This window comes from Tamandua tetradactyla, chromosome 9 (assembly GCF_023851605.1).
Source record: "Tamandua tetradactyla isolate mTamTet1 chromosome 9, mTamTet1.pri, whole genome shotgun sequence".
Classification (NCBI taxonomy): Eukaryota; Metazoa; Chordata; class Mammalia; order Pilosa; family Myrmecophagidae; genus Tamandua; species Tamandua tetradactyla.
The window spans coordinates 19,571,699-19,594,778 of NC_135335.1; the positions used below are offsets into that span (position 1 = coordinate 19,571,699).

At 38.7% G+C, this 23,080-nt stretch overlaps 1 long non-coding RNA gene across 1 annotated transcript; it reads right to left on the bottom strand.

Moving 5' to 3' along the window:
• Positions 1-558: 558 nt before the first annotated feature.
• Positions 559-17,512, bottom strand: LOC143645936 (uncharacterized). The gene is made up of 4 exons (XR_013157211.1): positions 17,419-17,512; positions 13,457-13,513; positions 11,392-11,503; positions 559-684 (listed from the first exon to the last, which is right to left on the bottom strand). It is a non-coding gene; the product is annotated as an uncharacterized LOC143645936 (long non-coding RNA).
• Between the last annotated feature and the right edge of the window lie 5,568 nt (positions 17,513-23,080).

Here is a 23,080-nt window from a genome sequence, read left to right on the forward strand (position 1 = left end):
TCATGTATCAGAACGTCATTCTTTTTTCATGCTGATAATATTCCATTTATATATACACAATATTCTATTTATATATATAGAGAGAGACCACATATTTTTATGCACTCTTCAGTTGATAGACACTTGAGTATTCTCTTGAGATTTTAACTTAAATTTAAGGAAAAGATTGTCAGCTGGTAGTGGAGGATTTGGGTGCAGGAAATCTGGCCACAGAGTCTACGTTCATCTTCTACCTTATATCACCTTTGAACACCACTTCAGATACAATCATCCCTTCTCTGATGCAGGATCACTTAGGGAAAATGGCCTTATTCATTAGACTTTTTCCAGAATCCATAAAAATGGTTTCCCTTCTTGGGTTCTTGGAAATTATATAAAGGAACATTCAAAGGTCAGTGGAGAGATAGGATGAGATGAGATGAAGGAAAATAAAAGACTTACCTAACAAAGAGATATTTTTACTTCTCCCAACAGCCTGTGCATCTAAACGATGAAACGGAAGCTGGAAAAAAATTCTATATAATCGTCATTCAATAAAGATTTATTCAGAACCTACAGTGAGATGTGGGGACATGCAACCCCTCAAGTCTGTTTCTTCCTCTGTAATGTGTCAAAGTAGGTTTGGATTCTCTCTGTCTCTCTCTGGTCCTAGTTAAAGTGGCACAGAGGTGGCAATCTTCATTTCTGGAAGAGCACACAGAGGAGCATGTGAAATAATATCATTTGGGGTTTTCCACTTACCCTTCTGAGTACTTACACTCCAGACACATTGTTTTCTTATTTAGAGAGAGTAAAAATATATACTGGCCCTCCAAGGGCTCTTTCTGGAAGGAGGTAGTTTCTCCCAGAAATTTCAAATCTGGTCGCACTCATTAATCTGTGATTTTCAGGCAAGCCTGGCCCCCATCCAACCCCACTAAAGACAGCTAAGGCATCGCAGTAAATTGTTTAAAAAGGCTTTCTCTGTCTTTCATTTATCACCTTTGTACAGTAACATTCTCTTGGTTGATACCCACAAGGTGTTAAAACAACTGAAGGATTCTACTGGATCTGAGAACTCAAGTATTTGGAAACAAGGTGATCTTAATTGGGTTGTCTGGGCAAGAAGACAAAACAGTCAGCTACCTGGAAGATTTGTGAGGCTGCAACCTCTGAACTTCACCCAGTTGAGCTGGATAAAATTCGTCACAGGGCGGGCCATCGTGGCTCAGCAGGCAGAGTTCTTGCTCGCCATGCCGGAGACCCAGGTTCAATTTCCTGAGCCTGCCCATGCCAAAAAAAAAAAAAAAAATTGGGCACAAAGTCTGACCCTACTACATGCTTGAGGAGGGGTTGTTGTTCCCGGGTTGCCTTTCAGCATATGCATAAAATCAGCAGGAAGAAGAAGAGATAATTTGTATTTTCTATGGTTTTCAGATCCCACAGCAGAATTTTCCTTTGGCCTGCTCAGCAAATAGAAGAAAATATGAACAATGTTTCATGGACATCCCTTACAGCAGAGAAAGGACTAGCTCTTTCCCTAGGAGATAATATTAGTAAGTCCTATGATTATATTACATTGGAGGACAAAATATATACCCACTACTGTTGAATGTGTTTTCTAAATTTGTGAACTTAATTTAAATTTTACCTGCATGACCTTTTGGACAAGTAATTTATCTTCTCAAAGCTTCACTTTTGTCTTCTATAAAACAGGCATGTGAATGCATACTATGCTGAGGGTTGCAATAATTGCTAACAGATATTTCCAGGTCAAGGAACCCATAGAGATATGACTCTCCTGACACACCTGCAGTTGAGTAACCAAGTGTTCAGAGAATGGATGGAGAATGGGCTCAGCCTCCTTTGAGGAGGTTGTCTCAGCTGATGAGGTCAGAGATAAAGATGCTGGTAATAAGAAGCACTTGGGAAGATAATATGGAAAGAGGAAGTACAGCAAGGGAGAGGGTGAGTAGGGAAGCATTGCGGCCTAGACTTTTTTGCTGTAGCAAATCTCTCAGCCCTATGGCCCCAACCATGACTTTGTTTGTTCTGGTTTGTATTTCCCTGAGGCATCAAATGGATGCTAGTAATGAAGCCCCACTGATATAAGTTTGGGAGGGAATGTTTACTTCCTCTCTGATCTTCAATTTTCTCTTATGTCAAATGAAGAGACTTTGGTAGATCAGGTGTATGCAAACCTCTATTTAACCGTGGAACCGCATTACCTGACAAAAGGAAATTAAGCATCTCATTGTTTACCAGAGTTAAAAGAATTGTTGCCTTGTCTAAGCAGGGACTGAAATTGCAGCACCCCACTTGCTCAGCTTCCCCTTCACATCTCCCTGTGTCGTCTTCACACAATTCCATGAAATCTGAGACCTCTGAGGAGCAGTAGAAAAATCACTGAACCATGTCTCCAAGGTCTCTTCCAACACTAGTGTTCTATGTATCTCTGAGGTCCTGGATCTCTGGTGAGGGTCTTAGATGCTTTCAGCAAGCATGGAAAAGAATGGTGAACCACGATTTCCAGTGGTCAGGCATTGCTAAGCTATTCCTGAGGTTCATGTGCACAGGGACCCCCAAACACTGGAGAAAAAGAGGAAACAGCCACTCAGATTGACATAATACCACATTCAATTATAGTGCATCTGTGGGTACAGAATCTGAGAAGCTCTAAGGTTTCAAGGAATATTCTTATCCTGTATTTTCCTATTGGGGCAATCAACGTCTTGAGTCAACTTAAGTTGCTGCTACTGACCCCTGAGAGAACTGCCTGATAAATATATTCCTCAAGGCAAAAGATGTCAACTAGGGCATAAGCGAGTTCTGTCCACAGGTATGGTGAGCTCAGTCCTATGGGACATGTCCTAGGGATGGGCTGAAAGGGTATGACCATTCTGCGGGGGGAGAAAGGGTGTCACGATTGACCGATCCTTGCAGCACAAATTCTACTAAGTAGTGGGGCATTGCTATAATTTTATATCGCACATGATTATCTAGAAATCTGAAGTTGTTGAATTATTTAATTCAAACCTTCAAACATTTGAAGTAATCTCTTAAGGGGCAAAGAAACATATTCTTACCCTTGGGATCAAAGACAAGCATAGCATAAAGATTCCTTGGAGATCATGTAATCAACCATGTCCTAAAGTGCAGCTTCCATAAATCTAAATTTCCATGCAAAGAAGAAAAAGGCTCTGCGGCTAAATAAGGATGAAAAATGCTGCCCTCTAAGGAAGTACAAGTTGAGCAATAGGACAGAATCATAAATTTGAGTAAAAATTTAAGATCTCAGTACTAGAAAACCCTATATTGAGTTATAGCCATTGTATGGACTGATTTACAAAATATATATATATAAATCCCAGCCTCATCCACAGCCCTGGTTGTAGGAGTGAACGTGATGTTTTGTAACATATAACTGTCCCTGTGGACACAGAGGACAGTTAAAAGGTAGACTACCTAGAAATCGCAACTTTTTAACATATACATTTGGTGGGGGGGGGGGGAGGCAGCTGGATAAAGCAAATTTTATTTTTGAACTAAAAGACCTGAAACAATTTTTCAGTTTTTAATAAAACTAAAGATGATGGGCTTACAAGAGGTGATGAGCCACAGTCACATATAAATCAAAGTTATGAGAAAGCAGAGAAAATAAAAATGATGGGTAACATTTGACAGAGCGATAGAAAGAAGCAGTCAGAGCATAGAAATATCACAGTAATGGCAGTGCTCTGGAGTGAAGATGTTTAAACTGCTCTTAAGGTCCTTAGATTCCCCTTAAATTCAGTGATCTAGCACTTCCCTCTAGCTTCAGTTTCCAAAAGACCCGGGTCAGTGAGAGAAGGTGTAGTAGTTAGGCTCAGGCATCAACTTGGCCAGGTGATGGTGCCCAGTTGTTCTGTTGCTGTGGCCTTAAATTATCCGCATGTGAAATTCATCTACAGCTGATTACATCTATGGGCAGCTAAGAGGAGTAAGTAAGTGATGCAATGAGTTACATTTTAATTTGATAGGCTGGAGGCTTGTAAGTGATGCAATGAGTGATGTTTTAATTTGATTAGCTGGAGGCTTAAAAGGAAGAATCAGAAGAGAAAACAGCTTGGTGAAGTTCAACACAGCAAAGCACAACTCAGCTCAGAGCTCAGAGCTGACTGCTAATGCAAACCCACAGGTTTAGAGATGCAGAAAGGAATCACCCTGGGGAAAGCTGTTTGTATTCAGAAGCCAGTAGGGAAGTCCAGCAGATGTCCTTTTGTGCCTTACCACGTAAAAGAGAAAGACAGAGGAAAACTAGTTGCCCTTCCTCTGAAAACCTGTAAATTGTTAACTAAATGAATCTCCTTTATAAAAGCCAGTTCATCTCTGCTGCACTACATTCTGGCAGCCTTAGCAAACCAAAACTGGTCAGAGGAGATGGGAGTTATGGGAGAAACCAGGTGTGCCTGTTTGAATCTATTGTGTATCCAAGAAAATCTAAGTTCTTTAATCCTCACTCAATATTGGTGGGTGGAATCTTTGTAATTGTTTCCATGAAGGTGTGTCACCACTCATTCAAGGTGGGGTTGCTTACTGGAGCCTTTTAAGAGGGAACCATTGGAAAGAGCCAACAAAACCAACAGAGTCCACACAGCCAGAGACATTTGGAGATGCAGAAGAAAAACACCTCTGGGGAAGCTGTCAAAGAAGCCTGGGGAGAAAACTAGCAGACATCGCCATGTACCTTTCCAGCTGAGAGAGAAACCTCAAAGGTTTCAAAGCCTTCTTGAACCAGCGTGTCTTTCTCTGAATGTCTTAGTTTGGATATTTTTATAGCCTTGCATTAATGTGAACATTTTCATGGTCTTAGAACTGTAAACTTGCAGCTTAATATATTCCCTTTTTTAAAAACCGTCTGTTTCTGGTATATTGTATTCTGGCAGCTTACAAACCAAAACACCAGATAGACCATGCCCAAGCTACTACTATAAGCAGATTTGATATACATAGTTTTCTATGCCTTATTGCAGTTGTTAATTATTAGAAACTTGGGTGGACCTGGTATTCAGGGTTTGAAACAGAAGACCTTGGTTTAGCCTTGTGAATCATGGAAATCCCAGGATCAAAACTGACAGACTGAGCTGGGAAAAAAAAAGACAGGAGGGAGAGGTCTGGAGAAGAGCATGGAATTGAAGAGTACCAGTAAGGGTAAGTTAAAGGATAGAAAGAGAAAAAAGAATATATAGATATTTTTTTTTTTTTTTTTTTTTTTTTACATGGGCAGGCACCGGGAATTGAACCTGGATCCTCGGGCATGGCAGGCAAGCATTCTTACCTGCTGAGCCGCCGTGGCCCACCTGACCATCTTATTCTTGATCATGATAGGACTCCTGCTGTGGTTTGGGAGAGATGGGATAAAACTCGGGCAGACTGAGTTTTAATTTGTAACATATGATGCTAATATTTAACCTACCTCAAAACTTGTTGAGGATCTGTGAAATGCTGAGTAAGTGCCCCAAATAAAATATTGTTGATTATCTCTTTAAAAAAAAAAAAGAATATATAGATCTAACAAATCAAATCCAAAGGATAAGATGGTGGACTCAAAAGATACCATTACAGTAACACTGAACGTTAACAGAATAAACATACCAAGTAAAAGATACAGGTTGGCAGAATGCATTAAGAAATACGATCCAGCTATATGCTGCTTTACCAGAGACTCATCTTAGACCCAAGGATACAAATAGATTGAAAGTGAAAGAATGGAAAAAGATGGTCCATGCAAGCTGTAACCAAAAGAAAGCAAGAGTAGCTATACTAATATCAGACAAAATAGATTTTAAATTTAAAGACATTATAAGAGAAAAAGAAGAACACTATATATTTATATTAATAAAAGGGACAGTTCACTAAAGAGAAATAACAATCATAAATGTTTATGGTCCCAATCAAAGAGCTCCAATGTACATAAAATAAACATTGCCAAAACCAAAGGGAGTTATAGATGTTTCAACACCCTGACCACAGATAGTATGGTCCTTTCCTTTTCATTTATTTATTTTTTCCTTTTGTGGCATGGTTAACCTGTTGATGCAATATGAGGAAATTAATAAAATGAACCTGTGGACCGAGTTGAACTTCTAGTTCCTAAATATTACAGTAGTAAATATTATACCATGAGGTGAGGTGTCCTGGGGTTTTTGACTCTTCCACTTATATTTCCCAAATGGTTCCTAGTATCTCTAGGACTCTAATATTCACTTTTCAAGGGAAAATTCTCCAGATTCTGACCACCCAAATCTTGCATTTCTCTCCCTCCTGGTCATAGTGCCTGATTCGTGACAATTACTGTTCTGAATAAACTCATTCTCAGGGTCTTCAAAGTCAGCACTGATAGACCGATAGCAAAAGCTGTAATTAGTATTACCTTCTCAGGTAAAATTAGCTTCAATGATTAGAGAAGAAATAACTACCCTTGTTAGATGGTGAACGCCTTGAGGTTAGGTTCTATGCCTTGCTTTCTAATCTCAACTCTAAATTGATGCTTGTAAATGAATATTTCAGAGCACTGTTGCCATCTTATTTGAACATCATGGCAACTCTAAAATTAGGTAAGAAAGTATTATCTTTATTTTATCTCCTTTGCACAAGGTCTTAAAGATACTGTCTGAATGACACAAGGTATAGCTGCAGAAATGCAGGAGTTTAGAATAAACATGGGATTGCATCTTCTCTGCTATTTAACAACTTGGAAAAATAGCTTAACCTCTCAAAACATCAGTTTCCTCACCACAAAAAGGAATAATATTTTCTATTTCCCACTTGAAAGAGTTGTAGAGATTAAGCAGATGATGAAAATCTATTTGGAAGTTTAGATTAGGTAACAGTCAACTCAAAGCAAAGCTTTGTTAATTGTTCATAATGGTTGTTCCATAAAGATTGGTAAGGGGCCTCTTTTCCATGTAACCATTCAGGGACACAGACTTTAGGAGGCACCACCATTTTGTAGCTGTAATATCTGGGACATGCAAACTCCTCAGTCACCATAGCAAGGGATGAAAGACTACAGAATTATAAATTGGCCATGCTGTTGCAATCCATCATGTATAATTAATCCTATGATTCTGCCTCATTAAAATTGGGCCATTAAAGGTAGAGAAGTAAATGGGATATTTGCTAAGAAACACTATCTCTGCCATGAGAGTTATCAACATTCCACAAAATCATAAATAATCAGATCGTTTTTTATTATTTCTATTATTTTCTACAAGTCACCCCTACAATATTTTGGGAAACAGCTCACTCTTCCACATGATTATTGTAAGAGTAGTCATTTTATACAAAACAGCCTGTTCCACATGGTCAGATTTCACTAGAACACACACAGACCTCTTACCCAAACTTAATTAATCAAATTCTTTCTCCAGGAATATTATTGGTGAAATAAGAAATAGCCTAAAATATTCTACTTTCTGAAGCCAAAAATATGAAATTAGGTCTACTAACTAAAACTAAAAGTTATGAAACTTAAGGAGTAGAGAATGGAGAGAGAAGAAAGAAGTCTTTGTATAAGCAGAGGGAAAGATTGAGAGATGGAGAAAGAGGCCAAATCCCAGCTGACTGATAGATTTTTTTCAACATAAAATGCCCATAAGGACACAGATGGACTGAAAGTAAAAGAATGGAAAATTATATGCCATGCAAACACTATGCATAAAAAAAAAGCCAGGATGACTAATATTAGGCAAAAAGAGACTTCAAGACAAGGAATATCACCAGAGATAAAGAAAAACATTCCATAATAATAAAATGATGACTTCATCAGGAAAACATGACAATGGCTCTATACCCAATAACAGCTTCAAAATACATGAAGAAAATAAGTAGTTGGATATTTTAACACTCTTCTCTCAATAACTGATAGAAAAAGTTAGGCCAAAAGTCCATAAGGAAAGAGAATATTTGAACAACCTTATTAACCAACTTGACCTAATTGACATACATGAAACACTACACACAGAAGAATCCCAATTCTATTCAACTGTACATGGAGCATTCATCAAAATGGAACATTCATTGGTCAATTCTCAATCACAAAGGATTGAAATCAAACTAGATGTTCTCTGAGCACAATGGGATTAAACTAGTAACACTTGTAATTAATAGGAAAAATAAATGAAAAACAGCACGCTTTTAAATAATCCATGCATGGAAAAGAGGTCAAAATGGGAATAAGAAAATATTTTAAATTGAATAGTGATGAAAATGAAATACATAAAATTTGTGGGATTATGAAAAAGCAGTGCTTAAAAGAAAATGTATTAAAAAAAAAGAAAGAAAATGTATAGTTTTAAATAACTATACTAAGGAAAAAGGTTTAGAATTAGTTATTTAAGCTTCCATCCCAAGAAACTAGAAAAATAAGATCAAATGAAACCCAAAGAAAATAAGAATGAGAGAAGAGATCAATGATATAGAAAGCAGATGAATATCAATTATACCTCAATAGAGTTGTGAATAAAAATAGATTTTAAATATCCAACAGTCAATCTTTTCCTTGAAAATATTAATAAAACTCATAATTACTAATAAAATCAATGAAAAAGGAGATTATCATTATAGGTCCTACAGATATAATAAAATAAAAGGGGATATTATAGCTAATATTATGCCAATAAATTTGACAACTTAAAGAAGATAGACAAATTTCATCACAGCCTTTACAAACTAAAACAAGAAATCAAATCTGAATAGTCCTATATCAATCTGCTGGTTTGAAAGGATGTATGTACCCTAGAAAAACCATGTCTTAATCTTAATCCAATTTTGTAAAGGCAGCCATTTCTTCTAATCCCCATTCAGTGCTTTATGTTTGAAACTTTAATTAGATTATCTCCCCGGAGATGTGGCTCAATCAAGAGTAGTTGTTAAACAGGATTAGGTGGAGACTGTCTCCACCCATTCTAAGTGGGTCTTGATTACTTTATTGAAGTCCTATAAAAGAGGAAACATTTTGGAAAAAACTTGAGAATCTGAGAGAGCAAAGAATGCCACAGAACCATGAAACAGAGAATCCACCAGCCAGAGACTTTTGGAGATGAAGGAAAATGCCTCCCAGGGAGCTGGAGAGGAAGCTAGCAGATGACACCATGTTTGCCATGTGCCCTTCCAGCCAAGAGAGAAACCCTGACCATGTTCGCCATGTGTCTTTCCACTTGAGAGAGAAACCCTGAACTTCATCAGCCTTCTTGAACCAAGGTATTTTTCCCTGGAAGTCTTAGATTGGACGTTTCTATAGACTTGCTTTATCTGGGACATTTCTCAGCCTTAGAACTGTAAACTAACAACTTATTAAATTCCCCTTTTTAAAATCCATACCATTTCTGGTATATTGCATTTTAGTAGCTAGCAAACTAGAACAATCTATTAAAGAAATTGAATTTGCAGTTAAGAACCATTCCCTCTGTAACCTCCTCACATCTCCCAGTGCAGATGATTTCTTTAAAACATTTAAGGAAAAAATATTACCAGTACTATACATACTTCCCCAGAAAACAGAAGAGGAGGGAACAATTCCACTTTGTGTTTCTTAATTAGCTTAAGGTTTAATTGGCATATAAAATTCTGTACGTATGTAAAGTGTAAAACCTGATGAGTTTTGCTACCACCACAATTAATATTAAAAACATATTCTTTGTAAAGGCTATATAGTTACACTATCTTCTTCAAGAATCTTGTATAACTATATGACTTTTACAGTGTGACTATGTGATTATGAAAACATTGCGTCTGATGCTTTTTAGGCAGCGTATGGACAGGTGAGTAAAAAAATAAGGACAAAAAGAAATTAATAATAGGGGGATAAGAGATCAAAAATTGGGTAGATTACAATAGTAGTGGTCAATGAAAAGGAGGGGCATGAAATGTATAGATTTTTTCTTTTGTCTTTTCTTTCTCTGGAGTGATGCAAATGTTATAAAAATGATCATGGTGATGAATAGACAACTATGTGATGATATTATGAGCCACTGAAAGCAGCAGAATATGCACAGTTAATGCTACTTACATAGATAAAGCACCCAAAAATGTATGAGTACTGAATGAAAATATAGGGATAATTTATTTTGTTCATGTTGAGTCTTGGCCCCTTCATGGACCCACCCTCCCAGAAAAGAACACAGCATCACAAAAATGTTCTCATATTCTTTTGTATTCCATCCCTATACAAATACTTATCTGTTCTTCTGTCATTATATATTACTTTGCCTGTTCTAAAATATTACATAAATGGAATCAAAAGCATTTACTCTTTTTTGTCTGCCTCCATTCAGCATAATTATTTTGAGATTCATCCACGTTGCTGCATGTATCATTAGTTTGCTCTTTTTTATTGCTGGGTAACATTCCATTATATGGATATACCAGAATATGTTTAGTCATTCACCTGGTAGATGGACATTTACATTGTTTCTGATTTTTGCCATTTACAAACACTGGGTACAACTATTTGTGTGGACATTTAATGCCCTTCCAATTCTCTTGAGTAAATACCTATGCATGGAATGGTTGAGTCATATAGCAGGTATATATTTAAATTTTTAAATAACAGCCAGACTGTTTTCTAAAGTGGCTTACCATCTGACATCTCCACCTGCAGTGTAGATATAAGAATTTCAGTTCCTCCATCTCCTTGTCAACACTTAGAATAGTCAGTAAAAATTGTATAATGACTTTGGAAAACCATTAAGCCAGTTTCTTATCAAGTTAAACATACACCTAGTTTATGCCCCTCTCCTTAGTATATACCCAAGAGAAATGAAAACATATGTTCACTCAAAAAGAGTTCTACAGCAGCTTTATTCACAAAAGCTCAATACTGAAAACAATGCAAATGTGTACAGTCAGAAGAATGGATAACCTGTAGTTTATTCATACTTAGCAAGTTTTGGATTATTGATACTTGTGACAATATGGACAAATCTGAGATTCATTATATTGAATGTAAGAAACCAAATGCAAAAGAGTACATACTGCATTAATTTATTTATATGGACTTCACAGTATGCGAATTAATCTATGATAATTGAAGCCAATTTTAGTTTCTTGTGGAGAGCAGAAGAATGCAGCCTGGACGGGACAAGAGGGAATTCTGTGGGATTTCGAAAACTTCTATATCTCTGTGATGATTATATGTGCACATATATATTGTAAAAATTCATTAGGCTGTATACTTAATATTAGTGCAAATTAAGCATATTAGTATATAATAAAAGTGTATTTTAATGTTATGAAATGACTTTTATTTGATAATCAATTCTCCTGAAAGAAAGAGAACTCCTTGAAGAAAGAGGAGGAGGAAAAGGAGGAGAGAAAAAAAAAAGCTTATTTACAATTTTAAGTTTTGCCCCAAACAGTCTCTATTTATACCTGTTGTCCTGGCATCCTGGCCAATGTAGCATTTGTCCCAGAATTTCATTTTTTATTATGACTCCTTTGGTAGACTTCCATTTTGTGCTTCCAGCTTCTGCCATGTTCAAACCTGGTAGTACGTGAGAAGCGGATGCAGAGAATGCGACATGTCTTTAAATTTGAAAGACAAATCAACCATAACTTTCCTCTCTTCTCCAGGTCCTTTGCAGATCACCATTCACTAAAATTTTAACTAAATTAATGACTATTCTGGTTTGAATCTGTCATGTACCCCAGAGAAGTCAAGTTCCTTAATCCTCATTCAATATTACTGGGTGGGAGCTTTTTGATTGTTTCCATGGAGATGTGTCTCCACCCATTCAAGGTGGGGTTGCTTACTGGAGCCCTTTAAGAGGGAACCATTTTGGAAAAAGCTTTAGAGCCATGAGAACCAACAGAGCCCACACAGCCAGAAACTTTTGGAGATGAAGAAAGAAAATACCCCCCAAGAAGCTGTTGAAGACTCATATCATCCATTGTGAAAGTTATAGTGATGTCACTGAGGGCTTGAAAACCAGAAGATATGAGTCTGCTGAAAACATATCAACATTTGCTTTCAAAGAATGTGCTTTGTGATGATTTAAAGCAGGACTGTAGCAAGTGTGTTTACATATCACTCAGTGTTATATACTTTTCATTCAAAACTGACAGCTCTTCCAAGGTTAATTTAGTTCTTTTTTCACATGAGCAGGCACCGGGAAACGAACCCGGGTCTCCTGGCATGGCAGGCGAGCATTCTTGCCTGCTGGGCCACTGTGGCCCACCCAATTTAGTTCATTTTTTATTCCAATTTTTTGTGCACCAATAAAAAGTATAGCAATAGTTGTTAAAGTATTGGCTCCAATAGCAAAAGAATAATTTCACACATAGTGAAATAATGACAGTTTTATGTCAGTATCATTAAATGCTTCAAACAGAAAATCATTTAAGTTATTTCAATAATTTTATTTTCCCTCCAATTCATCAAAGTAAAGCTGTTGGAAGTTCATGCTATCAAAAATGAAATATCTGACATATTATAAATGCTGTTGTAAATTCAGCTAAAAACTTCAACCTTGAAGACAACACTGTTAGTTTTTGTGATGATAATATGAATACAAATTTCAGTGAAGCACAGAATCATGATAAAAATAATTTTCTTACTGAGTTATGGAACATGAGTTATTATTACATGTAAACAAGCTGTCAATCAAATTAGAAGCCATATTTGTCAAGTTTTACAAATATTTTCATACATGCATAGTTAGGGAAATTGAGTTACACAATTTTTTTTACCAAAATGGATGGAATACCAAAAGAAAAATCCCTTCTACATGGCAGATCATCATTTCTTTCCTGCCTCTTATCCATAGGATTGCAGAAGTGTTTAAGCCTTTGAAATAATACTTTGCAATCAATATAAGTGATTCGCAATAGCATTGAGCTCATTTGTAAGCATATTCTCAAAATGTGGTTGCATTTTATTCAAAGTCAGTCAGAAGTCTTTGGTCTTTAATCAAACTATGCAATCAATGAAGCACAAAACTTTCTCAGCCTTTGAAGATTTTAGAAAATTCTAAGTACTGTAAACAAACCTTGAAAACGGAAGACATTGAAATGTATCCCATCTAAAGGAGAGGGAAAATGGAACAAAATAAACAAGCAAAAACTGTGTAAGATATAATTCTGAAAGTATATAATTGTGCCTTTGAATATCTTGACTTGTGGCAAGGCTTTTGATGGAACACTTCATTTTAATTGGATACATTTATATTCTGAACTGAAATGGAATAATTGACAAGATCAGTGATTTTGCAGCCTCTAAATGTGACAAAACATTCCAGACTCATAATTGTAAAGTTCTTGTCAAGGAAGGGTACTCTAACTGGGGATAAAATAATTTCACATATGAAAATACAGGTATGGAAATATTTATACATTTCAAGGTGAAAAAATCAGAATTACGAAAATACTCCATTGAGCAAAATTTTCTTGAAGCTTATTAGATACTTTTTTTTTAGATGTGAATTTTGTTAGGACTTACAGACAGGAGCAAATCTTCCGCAGTAATGGCTGGCCATGGAGAATGAAGGTTAGTGCTCTGCAAAAGGAACAGGGAATGCAAGGGTTTATAAAGGTTTAGCACAAAGAAATTTCATAGGGTATGACAGCAGAGTTTCAGCAGGATCTCATGACACAGGGAGTCAGAGGTTTGTTATCAGCAGTGATCAGGGAGGGGAGTTTCAATTCCTTGTTTACAATTCCATTTGTATATTCTGTGCCCACAGAGAAGGTCTGATGACCTTTATTTCTGTCCCGGTCATGTAGGTGGCTATGTGCAATGACCTGCTCTCAAGATGGAGGAGAATGTTCTCAATATCAAGGGAATCCCAGGTCCTGGATCCCCACAATCCACCTACACACAACAGACTAAGTTGACCATAGAATAGACATTGCATCCATGTTCCAAAACAACAGATTAGGAGATAACAGAACACTAGGAGTTCCATGCACAGCGATAACAACCCCACAAAGAAATGCTGTATTGGGCAAGAAAAGGAATTAAATATTTTCTCAATTACCAGGAGTATGGGGTAAAGAGTTATATAAGGTAGCAGGGACATAGGGCTGTCCCATGTACAATGTCCTGTAAAACTGAAAAAAACAATGCATTGAATTCTTCCAGGTACAAGGGTATTCCACGAGTCCAATTTGCAGGGGCCACTGTCTAAGGGAGGCTGGTAGTGCCTGAAGATGGCAAGTCCATGCAAACCCAACATTGGGTTTGATTATAGGCAGGTGTGTATGTAGGAAGGTGTATGCTAGGGCACTATGGACAAAAAGAAAGACGCTTATGGGGAACAATAGGAGGTCATTCTGTTGATCTAACAATATACTATATATTCTAACAATATGCTAGAGTTTCATTAGTTGACAACAAGGTACCAGGCAGAGGAACATTATGGGGCAGGGGGGAGGATATTATATCCTAGAGATTTTCCCCCTGAAAATCTTGAGCCCCGTCCTCCACCATTGCATCAACTGTTAATCTGGACATCAGAAGGGTCCATATAATCATACATGAAGATCCCATGGGAATAGGAGGCCCCGGATTAATGGTAAAAATTTCAACATGCATTTTTTTAAAATAAATTGAGGTCTTATTATAATATTTTGGGTAACTCCTATTCCTCAGGGATTTAGGATTTCTAAGTAATGCAGGTGCACAGCCAGCACGAAGGCCAATTGACCTTGTTTTCCCCATTTTGTATGGATTGAGAGGCCCAGGCAACAAGTTGTTACTATTTCCCCCATTATCCTATAAGGTGACTGGCCCTTTAATTTATATTCTCAGCACCTGCATCCTTCCAGTGAAATGCTAATTGGGTTAAGCTGTCTGGGGGCTTTGCATTCAATCAGGTTAAAGCCTGATAGAACCTTTTAGTTAACATCTATTAAGGACTTCTTTTCATCTTTTAGCTGTTCCTTTAACAAACCGTTCATTCTTTCAATAAGACCTACCCTTGTAGGATTGTAGGACAGATGGAACAGCCACATGACGTCCTGATCCATGGCTCAGGAGTGGACTATCTGCCTAGTGAAAGCGTTCCCCCATCACTGTCTCTCTGTGTAGCCACTCCATGCAGAGCACTCACTTTTTCCAACATCTGATGTAGCACCTTGGTTCACCTTCCCCATCGGGAAAGCTAACGGTTCTGTAGCCACATCCATGGCAGTGATTTTGATTACTGAGTTATTATAATCCTTTTTGCGTTTTGTTACATTGGAGAGGGAAATACCTGTAGTCCTAAACTATAATTCAGCTGCTCCAAGATCTGAAATGATTTTAAAAGCCCTTATCTTGTGGCTTTGAGATGGTAAGAGCTGTTACTCCTTTTTTCTGGTCGTTGTCTTGTAGGGCACAGGCTCCAAGACTAATGAAGAATTTGAAGTCAGCCATCAACTAGTTTCAGTCCCTGGCATTTGTAAATCGTATCAGCTAGGCTCTGCTATTGAAAGATAACTTGTCTCTCTTCCTTTTGGCTTATACCTTTGGTACTGAAGCGATAGCTCTGCCTCCCTTCCTTTCAGCTTATGTTCTCCTATTGAAATGATCATAATAACACTGTCTACCTTTCTGCTTTGAATTTACTACATGAAAAGACCTCATTTCCTCTTGCTAAAATCCTTAAAAACCTTGAACTCCCTTGTGATGGTTCGGTTCTGGCGTCAACCTGGCCAAATGATTATGCCTGGTTGTCTGGTCAGGCAAGCACTGACCTGACCATTGCTGCAAGGATGTTGCATGATTGGTTGATGAACTGGAAGGCTGGCATATTAAACCATCAGTCGAGTGATTGCATCTGTGGCTGATTACATCTAAGGCATGTCTCCCACCAATGAGATAATCTAATCAGTTGGAGACTTTTTAAGAGAGAAGAGAGATTTGGGCTTCTTCTTCATCAGTGAGCCTCTCCAGTTTAGTTCTTCCAGACCCTTCATCAGAACTGCCTGCTTCATAGCCTAAACTGTTGATTTTGGACACTTCCACTCCCACAGTTGCATGACACACCTTTATAAGTTTCATATTTACAGATGTCTGCTGTTGGCTCTGTTTCTCTAGAGAACCCTGACTAATACACCTTGGTACCAGGAGTGGTTCTTGAGAAACATAATCTTAAAAATGGGTTTTTACAATTGGTTTTCTACTCTAATTAGATTCAGAGTCACTAATGACTCTGTTTTCAATAATCAAGATGGCACTGACAGTCCATGGGTTGAGTGAGCAAGAGAAATACACAAAATATCACCACTGGATTCTGCTAATCGTACACTTATATGAGGCGAATCTATGGGTAATAATGTTTTTGACATCTTTATGGAGTTTTGTGGAATTAAGGGGTATAATGACGTTCGCTGGTTGTTGTTAGATATACTGGATATAGGGATGAGGAAAAGGGATGAGCTGAAGGCTTTAAATTTGAAGCTTAAGCACCGTATGAATGATGTAAAAGTTTCCATGTTTGCCCTGAAAGAAAATCTTATTTCCTGTGGTCACAGACTTGAGCTATTTGAAAACCACAGATATAAAGCCTCATTGTGTGAATAGCAGATTTACAATGTAAAATCTCAACTTTGCAGGGCATCTGTTATTAGAGTAAGGGTTTTGATTAGAAAGGAATGAGATCCTGAAAGGTGGGATGGGAATATATGGCATGATAATGATGGCAATTGGGAGATATATTCCCTGAAATCTGCTGAGCCTTTGCTAGATAGACCTGTCATGGACTGTCCTGAGGAAAAAGCTTCCCAACCTCCAGCTTGCCTGAAGGAAATGATTCCCAACCTCCAGTCTGCCAGCAGGAGCCTGCCATCCAGCTTCCATCTAATGAGATTAACCCTTCAGTGACTGCTAACCCAGCAACCACCTCCCCTGGGGAAAGAGCCCTCACGCCTCTGCATGGAGCAACTAATCCTGTTTCATGATGAAACTGCAATGGAATGTCCTGAGGTAATTGGCCTCAAAGACATTTCTATTTCTTTTCAGGACCCACCACCCCTCTTTTCTTCAAGATTTACAACTAGCCTAAAGTCCCAACACAAGCTGAAAGGTGAGTTACAAAGTGTGACCCATGAGGAGATACACTATACTGCAAAAGAAATGCATGAGTTTTCCAATCTATATAGTCATAAATCAGGGGAATATATGTGGAAATAGATATTAAAGGTGTGGGATAGTGATGGAAGGAATATAAAGTGGTATCAAGTTGAATTCATTGATGGGGCCCACTAAGCAGAGACTCTGCATTCAATGTTGTAGCTAGAGGGGTGAGAAAGGGCCTTAACAGTTTGTTTAGATGGTTGGCTGAAACATGGATCAAAAGGGGCTGACATTACCTGAGATTGAAATGCCAGAACTGCTGTGGTATAATGTAGGTTATGGGATTCAGAAGCTTAGAGAGGTTAGAATATTAGAGTGAATTTGTCATAGAAGACCTCGCACACCCCAGGAATGTCCAGAGGATGCATCTTTCACCAGAACCTTGAGAAATAAATTCATGAGACTAGCCCTATCATCCCTGAAGAGCTCTGTAGTCACCCTTTTCTGTAGGTCAGATATTACTGTAGAACTGCCGTCACGGAGCTGGAATCCTTAAACAGAATGGAGATGATTGAATACAGAGTTGGCAGAAGCCATGTGATGACAGTTAATCACCATAGAAAATGTGGGTGTGGCCACCATAATGGACAGGAGATTTAAAGCAGCAGTCAAAATAATCACTTGCAGAGACTCTTAGCATTGGCTAGTAAATCATGGGGTACCTCGAAGTAAAATAGATGGACATTCTACTAAATCCTTGTTTGAGTTGTATAAGCAGAAGAACTCTAGGTCAAGTGAACAGAAGTCTAACTCGAATTGCAAAAACAGAGAGTTTGTTCTAACTGGAATAGACACATACTCCAGATATGGGTTTGCCTTCCCTGCACACAACACTTCTACAAAAACTACCATCCATTAGTTTGCAGAATGCCTTATTCACCACCAACCACGTATTCCACACAGCATTGCTTCTGATCAAGGAACCCACTTCACAGCAAATGGATGGAATTTTTTGGTCTTCCATGTTTCCCCATATCCAGAAGCAACTGGATTGATAGAACAATGGGATGATCTTTTGAAGACACAATTATAGTGCCAACTAGGTGGCAATACCTTACACGGTTGGGCAGTGTTCTCCAGGAGGCACCACTCACTATCACCCCTAGCAATTCACTAAGAAAATGTTTACTTCTTGTCCCTGAAACCTTAAGTTCTGCTGTTCTACAGGTCTTAGTTCCAAATGGAGGAGTCCTCCTACAAGGAGACACAACAATGATTCCATTGAACTGGAAATTAAGACTACCACCTGGCCACTTTGGGCTTCTCATGTTTCTAAACCAAAAGGCAAGCAAAAGGATTAGTTTCTGTCTGGGGTGATTGATCCTATCAAGGGGAAATAGGACTGCAACTACACTATGGAGGTAAAGAGTTTTCCTGGAGTACAGGAGATCCCCTGAGGCATCTCTTGGTATTACCATGTCCTGTCATTAAAATCAATGGAAAGCTGCAACAACCTAATCCAGGCAGGACTACCAATGGCCCAGAAACTTCAGGAATGAAAGTTTGGGTCACTCCACTTATCAAATAACCATGGCTAGCTGAAGTGCTTGTTGAGGATAAAAGGAAAATGGAATGGGTAGTAGAAATAGGGATAAATATGAGCTATGACCACTAACCAGTTACAGAAACCAAGACTGTGATTGTATGAATGTTTCCTCTTTGTTTTGTTGTGAGTATATTTGCATTTGTACACAAGCAAATATCTTGTTTTCCTCTTATCATATGACATAAGTTGTATTATTGTATTGTTATAGTATTTAAGTCATAGACATGAAGTTTAAGAATGAATGCTACCTAAGGACTTGCACCCTGTTCTGGAGAGATGTAGTTCATTTCCAGCTGTATGCAGGACAGTTGAGTATTGTTAAGTGAAACATGTCTGTTATTGTGTTCTATTTGGAAATTAAGCATGTTTCAAGGTGATGTGTACAGCTGCCGATTTGACACACATTGGAGTGTGATGACTAGGTTCCAGTGCCAACTTGGCCAAGTAATGATGCCCATTTGTCTGGTCAGGCAACCACTGGCCTGACCATTGGTGCAAGGATATTTCATGGTTGGTTGATAAACCGGAAGGCTGGTGTATTAAATCATCAGTCATTCGATTGCATCTGTGGCTGAGTACACTTGATATCAATTAAGGTTTGTCTCTCACCAATGAGCAAATACAATCAGTTGAAGACTTTTAAGGGAGGAGAGACTTTTTAATTTCTTCAGCCAGTGAGCCTCTCCTGTGGATTTTGTCCAGACACTTCACTGGAGCTGCCAGCTTCACAGACTCTCCTATGGATTTTGGACTCTTCCATTTCCATGGTTGCAGGAGACACCTTTATGAATCTCATATTTAGAGCTATCTCCTATTGGTTCTGTTTCTCTAGAGAACACTGACTAATACAACTAGTAATGAAAAATGTAAAGAAGAAATCCAGGGGGGAGAATCAAATTACAGTTGCAACTAAAAGAATCAACTATCAAGGAATAAATTTAACCATTGACATAAAGGACTTGTACACAGAAAACTACAAAACATTGATAAAAAGAAGTCAAAGACCTAAGTAAATGGAATGATAATCTGTGTCCATAGATTAAAAGACTAAATATTGTTAAGATGTTGTGCTGGTTTGAAAGGATTTATGTACTGTAAAAAGCCATGCTTTAATCCTAATCAATCTTGTGGGAGCAACTGTTTCTTTTAATCCCTATCCAATAATGCATGTTGGAAGCTTGATTAGGTTATCACTATGGAGATGTGACTCACCTAAATGTGGTGTTCTAGTTTGCTAGCTGCCGGAATACAATATACCAGAAACAAAACAGCTTTTAAAAGGGGGGATTTAATAAGTTGCTAGTTTACAGTTCTAAGGCTAGAAAATGTCCCAATTAAAACAAGTTGATAGACATGTCCAATCAAAGGCATCCATCCAGGGAAAGATACCTTGGTTCAAGAAGGCCGATGAAGTTCAGGGTTTCTCCTCAAGTAAGAAGGCACATGGTGAATGCAGTCAGGGTTTCTCTCTCTCAGCTGGAAGGGCACATGGCGAACATGGCATCATCTGCTAGCTTTCTCTCCTGGCTTCCGGTTTCATGGAGCTCCCCAGAAGGTGTTTTCCTTCTTCTTCTCCAAAAGTCGCTGGCTCATGGACTCTCTGCTTCATGGTGCTGCAGCATTCTCTACTCTCTCTGAATCTCCCATTCTCCAAAATGTTTCTTCTTTTATAGGACTCCAGAAATTTATCAAGATCCACCCAAATGGGTGGAGACATATCTTCACCTAATCCATCTTAACAACCACTCTTGATTAAATCACATCTCCAGGAAGATGATCTGATTACAGTTTCAAACATATAGTATTTAGATTAAAACATGGCTTTTCTAGGGGATGTACATCCTTTCTAACCAGCCCATGTGGGTACTAACTTTTCATTAGAGGGAGATGTGACTCCACCCATTCCTGGTGGGTCTTGATTAGATTTTGGAATCCTTTAAAAGAAGAAGCATTTTGGAGAAAGCTTCAGAACAATGGCAGAGGAACAGAGAAGTCATCAGAATGGCGAGAGCCAGAGCTTATGTGTTCTAGTTTGCTAGCTGCTGGAATGCAACCCACCAGAGACGGATTGGCTTTTAATAAAAGGGGATTTATTTTGTCAGTTCTTCAGAGAAAAGGCAGCTAACTTTCCACTGAGGTTCTTTCTTATGTGGGAAGGCACAGGATGGTCTCTGCTGGCCTTCTCTCCAGGCTTCTGGGTTCCAACAACTTTCCCCCGGGTGACTTCTTTCTGCATCTCCAAAGGCCTGGGCCGAGCTGCGAGTGCTGAGATGAGGTATGCTGAGCTGCTTGGGCTGTGCTATGTTGCACTCTCTCATTTAAGCACCAGCCAATTAAGTCAGATGTCATTCATTGCAGCAGGCATGCCTCCTAGCCAACTGTAGTTGTAATTAGCAACAGATGAGGTTCACATACCATTGGCTCATGTCTGCAGCAACAAAACTAGTGCTGGGCAGACCACAGTGGCTCAGCAGGTAAGAGTGCTTGCCTTCCATGCCCGAGGACCTGGGTTCAATTCCCGGTGCCTGCCCATGTGAAAAAAAAGAAAGAAAAAAAAACTAGGTGCCTTCACCTGGCCAAGTTGGCAACTGAATCTAACTACCACATGTCCACCTCTTGTCAACTTGGCAACTATACGCATTACCTTATACAGGTGCAAAAATTTCTCTTCTGGCTATGGACCTGTGAATCTCAAAACAAGTTATCCGATGCCAACATGCAGAGGAGGATATTCACAGGATACAGGTTTTCATTTCCATAGGGAGAAATTGGAAGAAATACAGATGTAAAACCTGCAGGGCAAGTACTATGGAATTTCAAAGTCTGAAAGTCATTTATCCTTCAGCGTTAGAAAGTGGCAGTCCCACCCTTTCCAAGGGCCCATGCAGTGTTCCACCTCTTTCCAAATCAACCTCGGGGAACATTGAGGAGACCACCTTTCTCTCAGCTCCGCTCTCTCCAGGCATCAGGGCCACCCTGGGGCTCATGCTCAACCCCTCCATATGGTGGCAGCCAGGCTCTCCCCAGTCCCCAAGGAGCATGCTATACTTTCTCAAATGCCTGAGGTTGCACGACTCTTCCACTGCAACAAGATAAGAGACTCATCCTCACCCTTCACAGGAAAACTCACCCTCTCCGTGTATATGGTGGGTCCACTCTCTTGGCCAAGGTTTCTTGGCTTCAGACCCAAGCTTTCATGGTTCTCACTCTGCAAACTCCAGTTTGTCCCTTTTGTGTCCCCCTTTGTCCAGATTGGCAGTGGTTCCATTTATACCAACAGTCTCTTCAAGCATCCCAGAATTTCTCCATCATTCTCTTCACAGTTCCTCCAAAATCTTCCCCTTAGCCATCCAAAAAACCGTTTCAACATATCTGGTATTTGCAAACTGCAGCAGCACCCGACTCTCTGGTACCAAAATCTGTTCTAGTCTGCTAGCTGCCAGAATTTAACACACCAGATATGGATTGGCTTTTAATAAAAGGGGATTTATTTTGTCAGTTCTTCAGAGAAAAGGCAGCTAACTTTCAACTGAGGTTCTTTCTTATGTGGGAAGGCACAGGATGGTCTCTGCTGGCCTTCTCTCCACGCCTCTGGGTTCCAACAACTTTCCCCCGGGTGACTTCTTTCTGCATCACCAAAGGCCTGGGCCGAGCTGTGAGTGCTGAAATGAGGTATGCTGAGTTGCTTGGGCTTAGCTATGTTGTGCTCTCATTTAAGCACCAGCCAATTAAGTCAAACATCATTCATTGCAGCAGGCACACCTCCTAGCCAACTGTAGTTGTAATTAGCAACAGATGAGGTTCACATACCATTGGCTCATGTCCGCAGCCATCACCAGGTTCATCGTGGGCCTTTCTGGTTAAGAGAGAAACCCTGAACTTCATTGGCCTTTTTTGAGTGAAGGTAACCTCTTCTTGGTACCTTAATTTAGACATTTCTACAGACTTGCTTTAATTTGGGCAATTTCACAGCCTTAAAACTGTAAACTAGCAACTTATTAAATTCCCCTTTTTAAAAGCCATTCCATTTCTGGTATATTGCATTCCAACAGCTAGCAAACTAGAATAGGTATTAACTCTAGTCAAAGTGAATTACAGATTCAAAGCAATCCCAATTAAAATTCCAACACCCTACTTTTCAGAAATGGGAAAGTCAATCTTCAAATTTTTATGGAAAAATAATGGACCCTGATTAGTCAACATCATTTTGAACAAGAAGAATGAAGTTGGAGGATTCACGCTTCTTAGTCTTAAAACTTATTACAAAATCACAGTGATCAAAACAGCATTATACTGGCATAAGGACAGACATATATACAAATGGAATTGAGTGTAGTTCAAGAATAAACCCTCACATTTAAGGCCAACAGATCTTTGGCAAAGATGCAAAGTCTACTCAATTGGAAAAGAATACTCTCTTCAACAGATGATCCTGGGAAAACTAGATGTCCATATGCAAA